Genomic DNA, 12,500 nt, shown 5'->3' with positions numbered 1-12,500 from the left:
TGCTAACTAACATGCACTTCCGACAATACGTTTTATTTATTTATTTTTTATTTATTTTTTTTTTTTTACATATACTCGTATATAACTCGTACTCGTAAATTAAAAATGAGAGAAAAAAAGGTGCAAGATGAGTGAGGTGTAAAAAAAACAAACTCATTAACAGGAGCAAGTTAACATCGCATAAATCGTGTACAGTTCTTATTTCCTATTCCTGAAGACAGTGAAGCTCGCCCCACCACCACCACCACCACCAACACCACCACCACCAGGCAAGGCTCACCTCTGCAAAAAAAAAAAAAAAAAAAAAAGAGCGAGATTAACAAAGAAACAACAACAACAACAACAACAACAACAAATATGAGTAAAGATTTCAGGAGTTCTCTATTCCTGCATTTTATCCTGCCTATGACTTGAACTGCTTTAAGAAAGGAGTATCGAGACAAAACAACTAAACAACTTCTTTCTTTTTTTATATATATATTTTAGGCAGGAAACGGCATTATGAGAGGAATTTTTATTTATCCATTTATTTATTTATTCAATTGTTTATGTTTTTATCTTTTTTTTTTGTGTCATTTCCCGGTCTTCCTAAAACATTAAAAAGCAGCAATTAACTCGTTCAGCCCTACACAATCATCCGAACTTTATCAAATCGCTCTTCAATAAGTCGTAACAGAATAAACAAGACATAGCTGCGTCGGATGAGTAAATAGATGATTTTATAATCCCTTAACAATGAAAAAGTATATTTCCTAACTTTATAACATCCTCTAACTGCATTTACTAGAATATAAAGAAAACTATGCCGTGGTATTCAAAGGATTAAGTTTGGTCGTTAAACTGATGATGTAAGGGTGTGTGTGTGTGTGTGTGTGTGTGTGTGTGTGTGTGTGTGTGTGTGTGTGTGTGTGTGTGTGTGTGTGTGTGTGTGTGTGTGTGTGTGTGTGTGTGTGTGTGTGTGTGTGTGTGTGTGTGTGTGTGTGTGTGTGTGTGTGTGTGTACATAGGTACATTCCATACCCAACACGCAAATGCTAACATACCAGACAGTATTACTAATTATATTCAAAGACCTGCGCCGTCACGAAAAGCTTACAACAGATTACAAAAAGAACGTAATTGTGGCATGTCACAAATCACAGCTTAATTAAGTTTATCTAGTGATCAAAAGAAAAGGAAAAAAAAGTTAGCTAATCATTACGTCTTATCACACTGGTATGCATACATTACCGAGAGAGAGAGAGAGAGAGAGAGAGAGAGAGAGAGAGAGAGAGAGAGAGAGAGAGAGAGAGAGAGAGAGAGAGAGAGAGAGAGAGAGAGAGAGAGAGAGAGAGAGAGAGAGAGAGAGAGAGAGAGAGAGAGAGGAGTCTTTGGAATACTATAGAATGTAAAACAAGAGATAAAGAAAATAAATCAGAAGACAAGAAAAGAAAATACGATAAAAATAGTCTTCAGAGAGAGAGAGAGAGAGAGAGAGAGAGAGAGAGAGAGAGAGAGAGAGAGAGAGAGAGAGAGAGAGAGAGAGAATCATGACACCCGCTATGCATATTCTACTGTACTTATCGAAGTCTGACATTTGGAAGCGGTTAGGTCAGTACTCCGCCCTGCTCCATTTCTTTTCACCCTCAAGACAGGTAGAGAGGAATGACAGGTGAGCAGTGAAGAGGGTGGGGATCCGTCTCGTCCCTAAGCAGTTAAGTATTGAGGATGTGTTGGAGTGACGACCTGAGGCGTGAGAATGCTTAACGTCATGCTTCACGGAATCAGGTTGTGAAATTATGACTCAGTGTTTCTATATTGTTGTTATGTAAGGGAGTTGGGTTATATACGTACCTGGGAGCTTTTTGGTGATTTTATTCGGTTTGTTTTAATGGTTCAGTGGAATTCTGATGGATAAGTTTTTTTTATTATTATTTTTTTTCATTGGTTCAAGGTTATATGCGTTGCTATTATTATGTAATGAACGTGTGATGTTATTTGAAATACTAGTGCTGTGGTCAATAAATCGTCTGTCTAAAAGTAGTAGTAGTAGTAGTAGTAGTAGTAGTAGTAGTAGTAGTGACGGTGGTAGTAGCAATAGCAGTAGTAATAATAGCAGCACAAGAAGTAAAAGTAGCAGCAGTAAAAGAAGTAATAAGTAGATGGGTGTGTGCTAGCAAGGGACAGTGTGGTGGAGGTAAAGGGTGGGCATGACCGTGGTGCCGTGGAGGCGGGGACTGGAGGGCCGCATTAAGGGCTCAGTAGGGGTTCAGTCCATCGCTGCCCGCACTAAATACATTACTCACGGCTTCTTACCTCTGCCCTTCTTGCGACCCACCAACTCAACACCTGCCACCACGTCTTTAACGGGAAGAAATAAGACTGCAGAGGAATTAACCTGACAGGATACTCCATCATCGTTTTCTTCTTGATCTCAGTAAGACTTTAAAAAATGATGAAGTGGTTCTTACTCACATGTTTGATAATGATTGTAATTCAGAATGACAGAAAATTTGTTCATTTCTGGTGACTTGTGAATAAATTATACCTGTTTTAGTATAAAATTCCGTTTTTTTTTTTTAAGGTTCTGAAAGAGAAACAGATTTAATTACACATCTATGGTACATGTCTTAGAATTAGAAAGCTTGTAATATTTTAAATAATAATCCTTTAAATAACAAAACATTCTTTTACATAATCGCAGAAAAAAATGATGGCGTAGTCTCAACGTGTGAACTAAACATATGCAAAGATTGAGGTGAAATTTCGTATTGGAAAACGCACTGCGAGCTTTCCTTTCTACAACACATCAAAGTTAGTGAATCTGTGAACGTGTATCTAATCAGATTAATGCAAAACCAAACCAATATTACTCGTTTATTCCGATGTGAAATCAACATCATAAATAAAATAATAGTGAACTGCAATAAATCTCCAAATACCTCTCTAGTTAACCAGGTATAGATTAATAAATAACTAAGCAAGCAGATCTAATTACAAATAAGTGTTAAGCTCTTATCAATCAAAATACCTTTATGGTTTCACGAGGTGTACATGAATGAATAAGTAATCAAGCAAATCTAAGTCTTGCTCTTGCCAATTGTACACCACCACCACCACCACCACCACCACCACCACCACCACCACCAACAACAACAACAACAACAACAACAACAACAACAACAATACAAAAACTATTAATACAACCATTACTACTGCTACATATCCACATCTTCCCTTTAAACAAGAACGACAAGTAACATTCAATAAGCGCAACAAAGGTGAAGTCGAAGAAGACAACTGATACACCTGAAGAGACGAAACAACTACTGAAATACAACAAATAGAATAAAGCGAGGACTGAAGAGTATCCTGCCCTTATGAGTTATGTATAAACACCCACGAGTGACCTTCAGGCTTTGTGTTATGATCATTAGTGAGGCACGGGAGCTTTATCTCGCAACACGTGCAGGTCATCACCAAAGAGAGAGAGAGAGAGAGAGAGAGAGAGAGAGAGAGAGAGAGAGAGAGAGAGAGAGAGAGAGAGAGAGAGAGAGAGTGGGGGGTGTCAAGAAATGTCATGTGTAACAATTATATATAAAGCATTTGCTATTTTTTTACTTTTTTTTTTTTTTGTGTGTGTATCTCGTTCTATGTATCTACTGAGAATACGTCTCTCTCTCTCTCTCTCTCTCTCTCTCTCTCTCTCTCTCTCTCTCTCTCTCTCTCTCTCTCTCTCTCTCTCTCTCTCTCTCCATTAATGGTAAGAAACATACTTGAACACGTGGCCATAAGACGTGTCACCTTCTCCTTATCATCTCCTCCTCCTCCTCCTCCTCCTCTTCTCCTCCTTCTCACTATCCTTCACCTCCTCTTATCCTTATTAAGTTTATTCTTTTTCTTTTTTCTTTTCTATTTCATTCTCTACTTTTACTTTCTCATATTTTCTTCCGTTTCCCTTTACATTTTCTATATTCAACTTTTCTTCTATTCATTCTTCTTTTTTCTCCCCTCCTACTTCTCTTCCTGTTCTTATCTCTCCTCCTCCTTCTCCTATCCCTCCCTGGTTCTCTCCCCGTCTTTCTCCTCCTCCTCCTCCTCCTCCATCTCCGCCTCCTGACACAGATCGATCAACGCCCGTCAGCGAGTGTCAGTTTTTAGTCACACTCGGAGTAGCATTACATAGTACAGCTCACTCGCCTCGTCTTCCCACGTGTTAAAACTCATGACTGAAAGACGCACATTTATCACCTGACCTACATAGGGGAGTGATAAGAGCACATGTTAGCTTGGCCTCCTAAATTTTAGTAGTTTTATTGTTGCTGGAATGGTTAATGTGAATATTGTGTGTAATCTTGATAGTGCGTGAGTTGTGATGTGTTGGGGTGGTGTTGAGTGCACTGATCTCATTGTACATATTGGCTATACATCTTGAGATCAGTGGTTGAGTGATAAGTATAGTCGCGGTGAGTGTGAGAGGATATTATGCATTTATCTTGATTATTCTGCAGCCTCTTGCAAGCTCATATGGGTTTGTACACTCTTACACTATAGTTATACACAATGATACTATGCCACACTAGGTTAAATGACGTTGTAAGTTAATTAAAGAAAAGCTGGATAGATACCTGTCATATACCTGCGCAGTTCTAAACTTAACTGGAACTATGAGCGGCAGAAAGTAAAAATAAATACCAGCAATACCTGTACCATAGTGAACTTTAAATACACGTAAGTAAAATACGTAATAAGTGTAAAAATAGAGAAAGCCATGAAAGAAAAGGGGAAAAATAAGGAATATTGAGTAATGCCTTAATATGAATGACTTTTTATACAACTATTTTTTTGCTCCCTTTTTTTATAAATGTGTGTGTGTGTGTGTGTGTGTGTGTCAAGGTAATACAATATGAAGTAAAATAAAAAAAAAGAAACTGAAGCAATGCTCGCTCACACACACACACACACACACACACACACACACACTCACACACCCAGACCTACTGACCTCGCGCACACACAATCGCCTGGCCTCAATATCCCGCTCCTCTTCGCACGCTATTTCTTGCTACACATTGTCGCCCTCTCTCTCTCCCTCACTCCCTCCCTCGTACTGCGCGTGTGACATTCCTGCAGGCTATCACGACCCGCATGACTTAAGAGACTCTCTGTGAAGTAGGATACAGACAGACAGACAGACAGACAGAAGGGGAGGAAGGGAGAAAGAGAGGACACACACACACACACACACACACACACACACACACACACACACACACACACACACACACACACACACAGAGAGAGAGAGAGAGAGAACATTGTAGTAGGAAAATTCGTTCAAATAATCATTTAAGAGGATTGTCAAACACATACAAGTCACTTATCACCTAGAGGAACGCAAACTACTCTCTCTCTCTCTCTCTCTCTCTCTCTCTCTCTCTCTCTCTCTCTCTCTCTCTCTCTCTCTCTCTCTCTCTCTCTCCACCATCTACCCCCTAACTGAAACACGGAAAAAGACCAAATAATGTGACAAAAAAGCATTCCTATCCATTTTCAAGCCCCCCCTCCCCATCAGGGTATAGGCGGTGGTGATGGTGGTCATTGAAGGTGGTTTTTGTGAGACTCTCGGCCTCCTTTAGAACCACCGCACCCAGCCACTCTGAGAAACCATACTGGAGTTATCTATCTGCCGGTGGTGATGTTGGTGGTGGTGGTGGCAGTGGTGGTGGTGGTGGTGGGTGAAGGTGACGGTCAGGGATGTGGTTAGCAGAAGCAGGGGGACAAAAAGGAGGAGGAGGAGGAGGACTGAGCTAAGGAAGAGTAGGAAAATGAGGAGAAACAGGAGGAATGAGAAGAAAATGAGGCGAAGAGTAAGAGAAATAGGAAAAAGGTAGAAAGTGAAGGAGAATAAAAGGAAGAATAAACAGGAAAATAATAATGGAAAGAGAAGAGAGGTGAAAAGTCAGAAGTCAGAAAAAAAAAGAGAGAGTGAAGAAGATTGGGAGAAAGGGAAGAAAATACTGCAGGAAATAGGGAACAAAATACTGCAGGAAAATAAAAAAAGAGAAAAGACGAGAAGTACAAGAAATGGAAAGGAACGATGAAGGAATAGAGGAAGAGAAAGATGCTTGAAAGACGGGGGAAAAAAAAGAGAAGAAATAAAGGAGAAGGAAGAAGGAGGAAAAGAGAAGAGAAAAGAGGAAGAAGCTTAGGAGACAGCACATACATGACCTTTAAAAAGCAGTAGGATCACACGAGAGAAAATAAACCAAACAAAAAACGAGAGAGAGAGAGAAAAAAAAAAGGCTATCCCGCTCTCTGACAAAGGTTAACACTCGGAACCGGAAAGACAAGGAACTGAAGACTGAAAAAAAAGAGAGAAACACAAAAAAAAAAAAGTAATCAGAGAGCAAAGAATAAAAAAAAAAAATCACAATCACTTGAAGAAAATGAAAATGAATGATATAGAAAGACAACTGAAGATCGAAAAGAAGAGAAAAAAGTAATCGGAGAGGAAAAAAAAAAAGAACTAACCACAAGAGAAAGAAAATTAAAGATACAGAAAGCCACTACAACACCACACGTATTATTACATCACAACACTCATCACCCACCATCAATCACCACTCGGTACATCACGTACACACAACTGACTGACTGAATGACTTACTGATTGATTAAGAGCTAGATAGATAGATTGATTGACTGACTGACTGAATTTTGGTGCCGTATCACAAAGCAAAACCACAGAAAATTGTAAAATCTCATCAAAATATATATATATAAAACACCAAAGAATAGGATATGACAGTAATGGTTGATGGTGGTGGTGGTGGTGGTGGTGGTGGATCAGCTTTCTGGGTGAGCGACGAGCAGTAATTTGGGTTATCGAAGGTTACCCAATTGATACCACGATACCAGTTAAAAGAGAGAGAGAGAGAGAGAGAGAGAGAGAGAGAGAGAGAGAGAGAGAGAGAGAGAGAGAGAGAGAGAGAGAGAGAGAATGAAAGAGAAATGTGATTGAGTGAGATAATGGTAGTGTGGTTCTGGCGTTCTTATTGCTGCGGCTGCTCCCTCCCTCCTTCACCTTCTCTTTCTCTTAACTCATTAATTCTTGCTTTCTGTTTCTTTCTTTCTCCTTCTCCTCCTAAGTCATCAATCATCATCTCTTCCTCACTCGTTACATGTCAGTGATTCAAACGGTGATTGAACGTAAGATGCAGCAAGAAGAAGAAGAAGAAGAAGAAGAAGAAGAAGAAGAAGAAGAAGAAGAAGAAGAAGAAGAAGAAGAAGAAGAAGACAACAACAACAACAACAACAACAACAACAACGACGACGACAAGGGAGAAGACGGCGAACCACTTATTATAACTCAAAACCAAAGCAAAAGACACAAACGAAAGTAAAAACTGAGCTAAACCACAACAACAAAAGAAAAAGTGTAACAACAAGACACAAAACGAGAGCTTTTCATAAGTAACCGAACACAACAAAAGTATAATAATAACAATAAGAAGAACAAGAACAAGAAGAAGAAGAAGAAGAAGAAGAAGAATACATGGAATCACAATACAAAGAGCGCACAACTGTTAAAATGACGCGCTAACTTTACAAAGGAAGGGTTAACACGCGTTGAGTCTCCCTGTCTTCCTCGCTACTCCCTCGCCATGTCGTGTCAATTTCTTCCTCATTTTCTTCCGCCTGGCACACTCTGAGGCGAATAATCATTATGACTCATCAACTTGTATTAATGCTAATGATATACGCTAAAGAAGAAGTCCTCCTCCTCCTCCTCCTCCTCCTCCTCCTCCTCCTCCTCCTCCTCCTCCTGCACCTTTGACATACCCGCCGCACTACCTGCATACAAGTAGCCTTCGAGTAATGATGATAATAATACCGCTTAATTCAGGTTATTAAAGAGGCAAGAAAATGACTTCTTTTTCAAGAGAGGAAACACCCCTGGAGATTCTTATGAGGTGACTTTCTCTCTCTCTCTCTCTCTCTCTCTCTCTCTCTCTCTCTCTCTCTCTCTCTCTCTCTCTCTCTCTCTCTCTCTCTCTCTCTCTCTCTGGTCTCCCACACTTGGTTTATTATTAGAATCAAGCTAATCAGTAAGTCTTAACCGTATATAGACGATTATATTCTCATGTGTTCTTTGGCATTATCTCTCTCTCTCTCTCTCTCTCTCTCTCTCTCTCTCTCTCTCTCTCTCTCTCTCTCTCTCTCTCTCTCTCTCTCACTCTCTCTCTAACACGGCTCCACCCCATCCCGCCGGCCACGCACATAGCTAATAAATTAATGAAATACTGAGCCCTAGCGCGGCCAGCTTGGAGAGACCACCCAGCCTTGCCCGTCCTGCCGCGGAGGCCCCGTCATGCTGGTGGGCGGCAGATGAGGCGTGATAAGACCGGCGGCGAGAGAATGGCTGAGCTAAACGAGATGGACGGGGGCTGTATTGAAGGGTGAGCCAGACAGTTATAGATCGTAATGAAAGGAGTGTGAGGAGATGGATACATTACATAAAGCACCTGTGAAGAGGGACTTGGGATGAAGGAATTGATAAAGTGTGGATGTTTTAAGTGATTATGTTGGGTTTTGGGTTTTCGGGGAGGGGTTAACAGAGGTGCGCCTGGTTACTGGAGTGAAGGGAATGGTGCACTAAGTGGTGTGCTAGGTGGTTAATTTCAATGGGGGATTTAGGGAAGAAGTAACGAGATGAGATAGGTAAGATGTGTGTGTGTGTGTGTGTGTGTGTGTGTGTGTGTGTGTGTGTGTGTGTGTGTGTGTGTGTGTGTGTGTGTGTGTGTGTGTGTGTGTGTGTGTGTGTGTGTGTGTGTGTGTGTGTGTGTGTGTGTGTGTTACTAAAGGATGTATCCCTATGGAAATAAAAGAACACTGAATCGAGAGAGAGAGAGAGAGAGAGAGAGAGAGAGAGAGAGAGAGAGAGAGAGAGAGAGAGAGAGAGAGAGAGAGAGAGAGAGAGAGAGAGAGAGAGAGAGAGAGAGAGAGAGAGAGAGAGAGACGCGACGAGACGAGACGAGACGAGACGAGACGAGATGAGACGAAACGAAACAAGACATGACAAGACGAGACAAGACGAGACAAGACGAGACAAGACGAGACGAGACGAGAAGAGACGAGACGAGACAAGATGAGACGAGACGAGACACAGACAGACAAGACGAGAGACAAAGAGACGAGAGACGAGAAACAAGATACGAGAATGACACACAATAATAATATGCCCATGACCTCCATTACTCCCCTCAACACCACCACTACCATCACCACCACCATCTCCTCCTCCTCCTCCTCCTCCTTCATGTTATTCGCCGCTCGAGGGACCTTCGTCAGCTGGCCGCGTCTCAAGAGGGTCGAATCCTCTCTCACGGGATGCAGCTGTTCCACCCTTTGTGTTTGTAGACCACTGCCAGGCGCCACCAGTTGCTTCTGGCCTTATGATTTGCTGAAGGACGCTTGCCACATGTTTTTTTTGTTTTTTTCTTTATAACTTTTTCTTTTTATCTTTTTCTTCTTCTTTTATCTGGGAGTATATACGCGTGCATCTCTTTGTGTGTGTGTGTGTGTGTGTGTGTGTGTGTGTGTGTGTGTGTGTGTGTGTGTGTGTGTGTGTGTGTGTGTGTGTTGGGGGATGAAGGAGTGAGGGGAAAATTGGGTTAAAACTTACTTATTGATTTATTTATCTATTGTATATATGTGTGTTTGTGTATGTGTATCTGCTTTCTCGTATCTGTCTACCTATCTATCTATCGTTGGTCAGTAGTTTATACAGTACCAACTTTTCTATATATTTATGTTTATTTTTATGTTCATGTGGTAGTACCTACTATTGTCTATCCATCTATCTATTCATCAATCTATCATTTATCCATCTATGCATCCATCCATCCATCTATTTATTTACTATTTAGCCATAAGAACATAAGAATGTAAAAAAAATGAGGGAAGCTGCAGAAAGCCATCAGGCCTACACGTGACAGTCTCTGTATGAAACATATTTACCTAAAAGGTGATCCTGGAGATGCGGGGTATCGATCCCCGTACCTCTCACATGCTAAGCGAGCGCTCTACCATTTGAGCTACATCCCCTGGTGGAGGTGCCGGGGATCGAACCCGGGGCCTTTCACATGCAAAGCGAACGCTCTACCACTGAGCTACACCCCCTTAACGCATCCAACCATTTATCCATAAGTCTATCTGTCTGTTTATCTACCTATCTATCTATCTGTCTGTTTATCTTTGTATGTGTTTCCTTGCGTTTGGTTCGGTAATATTTTTTAGACTGCTATTTCTCTGTTTCTCTTCCTCCTTTCTTTTCTTGCGTGCGTAGAAATACAAGCTCGTCACATTTACAAACGCTACGCTATTCTTTTTCTAGGCTCCACGGCTCACCTGGATTGGAAGGAAGGAAGGAAGGAAGGAAGGAAGGAAGGAAGGAAGGAAGGAAGGAAGGAAGGAAGGAAGGATGGAAGGAAGGAAAAATAAAAGAAAGGAAAAAGAAATAAAGAATATTTTTAGTAATAATTTAATAATTAACCATGCAAGGAAGGAAGGAAGGAAGGAAGGACAAAGAAAAGAAACAAGTAGGAAGAACAAAAAAAAATCCCTAATGATCCCACCACGATGTAGACTGACGAGGAAGGAAGGAAGGAAGGAAGGAAGGAAGGGAAGGGAAGGAAAGGGAAGGAAGGGAATGGAAAGGAAAGGAAAGGAAGAAAACAAAGATAAACACACAAAAACAAAACAAAACAAAACATATGAAGAAGCAAGAACAAAAGACGGAAAAATGAAAGAAACACACACACACACACACACACACACACACACACACACACACACACACACACACTAAGAAAAAAAAAAAACAGGAGCACAAACTAGCACACCACACCACATCCAGCCAAGAGTCACGTCATAATGCATACTTTCCCATTTTCCCCACAGATACCACGTGCAACACCCTCCTTTACGCTGATGGGCAGGGCTGAGACAGACAGTAATGACCCTTGAGGTGGAGGCACGAGAAGGAGCATGGAATCACTACCACTGCTCCACGCCCCTTTCACTCCTGCCTCCTCCTCCCTCTTTAACTTCCATCCAGCCATCCAGACAGCCAGCCAGCCAACCACAGCAGCCCGCCCTACCTTCCATCAGGCGTTATCACCCACACTGTCAGAACCTAGGTATAATTTCAATCGCAGCCGGCAACAGGTCCCCGTTATCTTGCAATTACCATAATGACCAACAGGAGGGAATGGTTTCTATCTCCTTCACGTCACCGCCACTGTCACTGTCACTGTCACTGTCTCCATTACCATCACCAGTCACTGCCACTGTTGTTACTCCTAAACCGGTGTCACTAATGGCTGTTTTTGTTTGTTTGTTTGTTTGTTTGTTTGTTTTTCTTATAATTTTTTGTCTTTTTCTGCCATTTTTTGTTTTTTTCTTTCTTTCTTGTTCTTTTTTTCTTGTTTTTGGTCTTGTTCTTGTTCTTCGTCCTCCTCTTTTTTTTCCTCGTTTTGTTCTTACTGTTGTTCCTGTTTTTTTTTCTTTTTTTCTCCTTCTCTTCCTCCTCTTCCTCTTCCCTCTCTCCATCTTTCTCTTCCTCCTCCTCCTCCTCCTCATTCTCCTCCTCTTCTCTTTCTCTTCTTCTTGCGCTTTCATTATCATCATCATTATTTTCTTCTTCTTCTCTTCTTCCTTTCTTTCAGCATCATCATCATCATCGTGATCCTCATCATCATCATCATCATCATCATCCTTATTACCATCTTCCCTTCCACTTCCTCCTTTTTCCACCACCACCACAACTGCAAGCACCACCACCACCACTGCACCACCACCATATCCTCCACCTCCTCTTCCTGCATCACCCTCAATCTCGCCTCGACACACCTTCCCCGCACTTATTCTCACCCACTGGCCGCTTAAAAACTGTAATGTACAAGGGAATGGGCGGGGGAGGGATGGCATATCTCTCCTGGGGTATTGGGAGGTAACGGATAAAGGACTGAGACCCGAAGGACGCCCCAGGACAGCCGCAAAAACCACCGTGATGGGAGATTGCGCACCCTAACGACCGGTTGTTGCCTGGGAATTGAATTGCATCGTGTTATAATATGCAGCGCCAATCGAAACTCTCCGGGAAAAATAAAAAACAGTAGTGCATGTGGAAAAAATGCCAATATCTGATGGAACAGAAGCAGCATTCTCCCAAGCAATACCAAAGCGCCCCGCACCACACCAAAAAGATTTAGGTTAAGGTTCTGAGACTAATCCAGATACAAGACAGAAAGAGAGAGAGAGAGAAAGAGAAAGAACAGAGAGAAAGACGATGCCACCAGAACACACCACGGAAATTACACGCACAGACGACGAGATCCGAAGAAAAATGCAGACAAAAAAAAAAAGAAGAGAGAGAAGTATCAAGCTCGATTCTTTCCTCATTGAAATTGCAACACGCGGAGTGAGGGAGCGGAGCGGGTCTTGGGAGTTCAAAGG

At 41.6% G+C, this 12,500-nt stretch overlaps 1 protein-coding gene and 2 non-coding genes across 9 annotated transcripts in view; all 3 read right to left on the bottom strand.

Annotated features, from left to right (window-relative positions):
- The window catches only part of LOC135100010 (uncharacterized), a 315,016-nt gene that overhangs the window by 275,262 nt on the left and 27,254 nt on the right, over window positions 1-12,500 (bottom strand). The window lies entirely within an intron of this gene.
- Window positions 10,016-10,088, bottom strand: Trnaa-agc (transfer RNA alanine (anticodon AGC)). The gene has a single exon. It is a non-coding gene; the product is annotated as a tRNA-Ala (tRNA).
- Window positions 10,092-10,163, bottom strand: Trnaa-ugc (transfer RNA alanine (anticodon UGC)). Its single transcript has one exon. It is a non-coding gene; the product is annotated as a tRNA-Ala (tRNA).

This window comes from Scylla paramamosain, chromosome 4 (assembly GCF_035594125.1).
Source record: "Scylla paramamosain isolate STU-SP2022 chromosome 4, ASM3559412v1, whole genome shotgun sequence".
Taxonomy (NCBI): domain Eukaryota; kingdom Metazoa; phylum Arthropoda; class Malacostraca; order Decapoda; family Portunidae; genus Scylla; species Scylla paramamosain.
This window is presented reverse-complemented; position numbering and strand designations above follow the sequence as displayed.